The sequence below is a fragment of the Carcharhinus amblyrhynchos genome, chromosome 30 (genome assembly GCF_965287045.1).
Source record: "Carcharhinus amblyrhynchos chromosome 30, sCarAmb.v2.hapA, whole genome shotgun sequence".
NCBI classification, from domain to species: Eukaryota; Metazoa; Chordata; class Chondrichthyes; order Carcharhiniformes; family Carcharhinidae; genus Carcharhinus; species Carcharhinus amblyrhynchos.
Genome location: NC_137353.1, coordinates 7,548,269 through 7,554,748, shown reverse-complemented (window position 1 = coordinate 7,554,748; position 6,480 = coordinate 7,548,269).

The following is a 6,480-nucleotide window of genomic DNA, read 5'->3' as shown; positions in this document are numbered from 1 at the left end:
TATCCTGCTCTACTACTACCTCTGGCAGCCTGTTACAGACACTCACCATCCTCTGTGTGAAAAAATTGTCCCTCTGGACCCTTTTGTATCTTTCCCCTCTCACTTTAAACCTGTGCCCTCTGGATTTAGACTCCCCTACCTTTGGGAAAAGATATTGAGTATCCAGCTTCCCCTCCTTCCCTGCTGCTGTCAGACTTTTGAATGGGCCTTTCTCTACACCCTGGCTGTGACTGTAACACTACATTCTGCACTTTCTTGCATCCTTCTCTAGGAACAGTATGCTTTGTCTGTATGGCATGCAAGAGACAATACTTTTCACTGTATACTAATACATGTGACAATAATGAATCAAATCAAATCAAAAACTAGATAGAATGTTCCTCCTGGCTGGTGAATCTAGAATCAAAGGACGTAGTCATAGAGTTAAGGGCAGGCCATTTAGGACTAAGATGAGGAGGAATTTCTTCACTCGGAGGGTGGAGAATCCTTGGGAATTCTCTATCTCAGAAAGCTGTGGAAGCTCAGCCACTGAGCATGCCCAAAATAGAAATTAATAGATTTCTAGTTACTAATGACATCAGACATGGGGATAGTAGGGAGGTAGCTAATCAAATGGTGGAACAGGCATGATGGGCTGAATGGCTGATGTTCCTAATCTATAGATGCTGGTTGCACTGATTCTCCACGACCTTGGCAAGATCATATTTGTTTTCTAATCCATTATTTCCCAAAGGTGCTGAAACTTACAGCATCACCATTACTGGTGGCCCTGAACGTCATTAGGTGAGACATTCATAATGTAATTCATGGAATGTATTAGTACATTCCATGTCACGTCCCTGTGCCCTGAGTGAAGTTGCCCAATTATTGCAGCTTTGATGCTGACTGCTCACAGGGAGGTCTAACCGCACCACGATAGGAGTAACGCAGATGAAACTCTGGCCTGTTCCACCCTCTCCTTTTGTTCCTGGCCTGCTGTGTAATCCTGACTTCAATGCAAGTCGACCATCTCAGGATCCATTTTCTGTTGGAAACCACACTGCTCAAAGGTTAATTAAAACAGAACGTTGACAGGCATGCTGACACCATTAATATCTATTGCCATTTGCTAATGAGCATCCGGTCCATAGTATTCTGTGTTTCGAAAGTGCTGATAACACACACTAGCAAATCACTCAACCACACAGCCAAGAAAACCCTTACAGATGGCTCACAGCTCTTCATCATCTTAATTAAAGTACATCCTTATACCAGATGATTGCAGAAGATTCCTCTTTTATCTGTTATGGTGGGATTGTTTGGGAATTCTGTGGTTTGTTCATAGGATATTCATAGACTCCCTACAGTACAGAAGGAGGCCATTCAGCCCATCGAGTCTGCACCAACTACAATCTCACCCAGGCCCTACACATTTTCCTCTGCTAATCCCCCTGACAGTTTAGCATGGCCAGTCAACCTAATCCACACAACTTTAGACTGTGGGAGGAAACCCACACAGCCACGGGGAGAATGTGCAAACTCCACACAGACGGTGACCCGAGGCCGGAATTGAACCTGGGACCCTGGTGCTGTGAGGCAGTAGTGCTAACCACTGTGCCACTGTGGCTAAGAGATCTTGCAGCGGTCAATGGCCATTCCAAGTATTTGCATCACTATTCACAAGGTTATAGAGCTTGGCTACAGATTCTCTTGAAGTTCTCACTCTTCCCCTCATTCACATCACTGTGGTATACCTCCCTGTGCTCATGCTCAGTCGCTGTACTTAGAGTTAACCCTTTACTCCACATCCGCCCCCTGCCGCCTCCTCCTAGCTTTTATTCCTCAAATAAAAAATTCCTATATATCCTCCTTCCCCTAATGTTAGGAAAAAGATAGTCTCCTGGTTTGTCTCCCGGGGCAAGTGCCAACTCCCTTCTGAGGTAGTTGGTTCATCCCAAATCAGTTGCTGGGAGTTGTGAGATGAACTATGTGGTCTCGTCGGGGGGGGGGGGAAAGCAATCTTACCGGCTCGTCACACCAGTTGATCAGCTCGGTGAGCTGGTAAGATTGGGTTAATGGTGAAAATTCATGCCCAGCTTGTTGCCTCTCTTATGTTACTGGCCTTGTCCTGCTGGCGAAATCACTATTCAGTAGGTAATTTAAATGTAATTAGTGAGTCCAAGATGCTATCGTCCAGGTTCACTTGCACTTAGCCTCTCACCGGTTGAGATCCTCACCATGGGGTTAATATATGGCCCCCACCAAAGGGGACCTGACTTGGTGGCCTCACCAGTGGAACCAGAGGTCATTGAAAGCCCATGGGTGGTTGGGAGCAGGGCCAGCCTGGCACCCAAGCACTGCCCACTGGGCAGTATCAAGGGGGCAGGGTCTGAAAGGGGGTAGGACCTGAAGTGGCAGGGCCATGAGAGAGGGGGAGATCCATGTGGGGGGTGGGGGGGTTCCGATTGGCCATAGCTGGTGGTGCTGATCTCCACGTGCAGCAGGGAGGTGGGGTGGCAATTAAGATTTGGGGGGGGGGGGGGGGGGGGATGCATGGCCAGGGAGGAGGGGTGGATTGGCCATAGTAAATGTGTGGGCTTACAGGGGTAGAGTGAGGGAAGAGGGCCTGGTTGAAACACTTTGGCAGAGTTGGTACTGACTCAATGGGCTAAATGGCCTCCTTCTGCAGTGTATGGAACTGATGAAAAAGTGTGGGCAATTCCTTTCTGAATTCATTAACCTGCTTATACTGATTTTCAGGGTCAGATTCAGAACTGTGCCAGTTGTTCTACTCAGGAGCCAGCATTCATGATTCTGAATAATGTACAATGTTTCAGAAATCTCCCTCCCTTTGTACTTGAAGCTGACCTTTAATTGTTCAGCTCGATTCCTCCTGGACCTTGGATACAGATAGATGGAGTTTGCAATGTTATTTTGTTCAGTTATGAATTTCTGTATGACAAATCAGAGACTCCAGCTCCTGTGTCCAATTTGGATTAGTTTCCTCTGGAGTGGAGACTGAGGGGCAACCTGATCGCGGTGTTCAAGATTATGAGGGGCATGGACATTGTGAATAAGGAGCAGCTGTTTCCCCTTAATTGAAGGGTCAATCACAAGGGGACATAGGCTCAAGGTGAGGGGCTAGGAAGAATGTAAGGAAAATCTTTTCTACCAGAGGGTGGTGACGGTCTAGAACGTGCTGCATGGGAGGGTGGTAGAGGTGGGTTGCCTCACATCCTTTAAAAAAGGTAGAGGGCATAGGCTTAAGGTGAGAGGGGAGAGATACAAAAGTGCTCAGATGGGCATTTTTTTTGCACAGGAGGGTGGTGTCTGCTAGAGGTAGTAGTAGAGGCAGGTACAATTTTGTCTTTTAAAAAGCATTTACTCAGTTCATAGAAACCCTACAGTGCAGAAAGAGGCCATTTGGCCCATCGAGTCTGCTCCAACCACAATCCCACCCAAGCCCTACCCCCATATCCCCCCACTAATCCCTCTAAACCTATACCATCTCAGGACACTAAGGGACAATTTTAGCATGGCCCAATCAACCTAACCCACACATCTTTGGACCCAGAGGGAACCCACACAGACATGAGGAGAATGTGCAAACTCCACACAAAGACAGTGACACAAGGCAGGGAATCGGACACAGATCCCTGGAGCTGTGAAGCAGCAATGCTAACTGCTGTGCTACTGTACCAGTTACATGGGTAAGTTGGGTATAGAGGGATATGGGCCAAATGCGGGCAATTGGGACTAGCTTTGGGGTTTTTAAAAAGGGTAGCATGGACAAATTGGGCTGAAGGGCCTGATTCCCTGTTATAAACCTCTCTGACCTCTAAGTACCTGGATGAGCATTTGGCACGTCATAACATTCAGGGCTATGGGTCAAGTGCTGGCAGATGGGATTTGGTGGGAGTTCAGGTGTTTTTAATGTGTTGGTGCAGACTTGATGAGCTGAAGGGCCTCTTCTGCACTGTATGATTCTGTGGATAGGATAGTTGCTGAAAAATTGATGAATATAGAACATCAATACATGTAAAGAATAAACAGAAAAAAATTTAGAAAGGCTACTTTCACATATGCAGGGGAGTTTTACTGACCTAAAGAACTGAGGCAATGTTGTAGAGATTCCCATTTAGCAAAAGTATTTTATTCATAACCATATATTACAATACATTCTCATATCTGTATTAAAGACAAACATTTTTCCAAAAGATACATGTTCAAACTTACTGAGAAAAACAGGGCTATATTTACACTCTCTAAATCTGACCATAATAAACATCAGGAAGGAAACTGCTTGGGATATTTAGAAAATTGTCACTAATTTTAAAAATAATATCAGAATTGGAACGAGGTGTGACACTGAGTCCTCAGGGATTTTTTTTGTTTTATAGACTTGATTTGACAATCAAATGGTCTTTGATACAAGCAAGTGTGAATGATTTGGGGTTTCTTCTCCCTACAATCCCCCACAGAGAAATCAGGGGAAGAGAGTGTAACTGCTTCCTTCATTAGTACAAAGTAACAGTTTGTAAACATTGGTGTAAATTGGCCCAGCTCGCCGCGTGAATCGGCTCAGGCAGGACGGAAAATTTGACGGACCATTTAGAAGATCCATTGACTTGGGGTGGGAATTTCCAGCCTCGGGACGCACACGATTGGAAAACCCTGCCCTATATCTTTCACGCATTTCTGGATGCTCTGTACACCACACCCAATGCGTTACTTTGGCAGTGTAATCGCTGGTGATGGAACAGAAGATAGCTATCAAGCACGTTTACACCCAGCCAGAGATAGCTTTTTCAAAAGTCAGAAAAAAAAAGGTCATTGCTGAATTTTGTTCTTAAAAAAAAGGGTGAAAGTCAATTTTTCCCCCCAGTAAGAACGAGAGAAATGGAGACAAATCCATAATCTTAGCAAATATTAGTTCCAACGTTTCCATTTAGAGTTTTAGGCCTTGTTTTAAGCACCCATTATTCAATGTTTAATAAATAGTGTTAAAATGAAGAAACGGGGACAGTGCCTTTTCCATCTATGTTTGTTTAAAAGCAAGTACAATGGAGGCACATTCAATATGATCCACCATCTGGGGGCAGCCATCGCAATGAAAATTAAGCTCTTAAGAAAGTGGCCACAGTAGATCAAAAAGTTGAGAGTCTATTGCGCCATTAAAATTTAGTTCTTAAATTAATACTTCCCTCCCTCTTTCTGCCCCTGTCCCCAACACCCAGCCAAAGCTTTTCCACAATGAAGATGCGGTTTATGAAACAGAGAATTCCCAACCATTACCCAAAGCAGGGATTGGGTAGTGATTGAACTGTTAATGGGGGGGACCAGTCAAAAATGGTTTCCATGTAGATCCTTCCTCTGTGAAAGGATACACAACAGTTTGAAGACAGCTCAGTGTAACAAAGACACCAGAGGCAAGTTCAGAGTTCACCATCTCAAGTTTAAAGATGTAATTGGATTTTTTTTTAAATAAACAGCTGGTCTTCCCAGAAGAAAAACTATTTTTCATGATAATTTCAAGGAGGACAAAACATTTTGTTCTGACTTCGACTTTGGTGATAACATAGACAGAAAACTTGCAACTTTTAATGTTACTTACTGGAACAGGCTGAGAATTTAATGTTGGAAGCTATCAATTTCTCTGAACATTGAGTATCGTCAGAGAAAACCAACTCCTGCCAACCTCTTATGTCGTTCAGTTTGGGGGTGTTGGAACAGAATCTACACTGGCTCCAATATGGGTGACATATGGGTGTAGCAGGCCTGGTTAGAGAACACTAACTCACATTGTCACTGGCAGTGTTCAGATTCTTAGTTTAGTCACAGCCTTTAAGAAGATAATGTGGAGATGCTGGGATTGGACTGGGGTGGGCACAGTAAGAAGTCTCACAACGCCAGGTTAAAGTCCAGTAGGTTTATTTGGAATCACGAACTTTTGGAGCACTGTTCCCTCAGGCTCACCCGATGAAGGAGCTGTGCCCCAAAAGCTTGTGATTCCAAATAAACCGGTTGGATTTTAATCTGGCATTGTGAGGCTTCTTACTTTGAGAAGATAGAAAGATAAAACTTGAAGATTATAGACACAAAGCGATTTCCAGTTTCCGTTGAACAAGAGATTACAGTCAAGATCTACAAACCCCTCTTATCAATAATGGGATTCTCACCCCAGAGATCATTTTTAGGGAGACAGATTTTTTTTTTTTACAAAAAGTAGTCAGAAGCAGCACTTTTAATTCACATTCTGGTATCCAACAACCTTCAAGTATTGCTGCAGAGTTTTCCTTGCAGGTTTTAATAGTTGCTGTTTTATCAATTGAATTTGTATCAAAAAACTGTAACAGGCACCGTGGTTTACAAAACAAGCGTGCAACTCAGAAGTCTGCCCACCTTCGGTTGTGCAATGATTGTGCAAAGGTTTCTGGCGTCAGCTTCCCCGAGAGAGAGATGGCCAGATCAATCCTAATCAAGTGATTTCTCCAAAAAGAC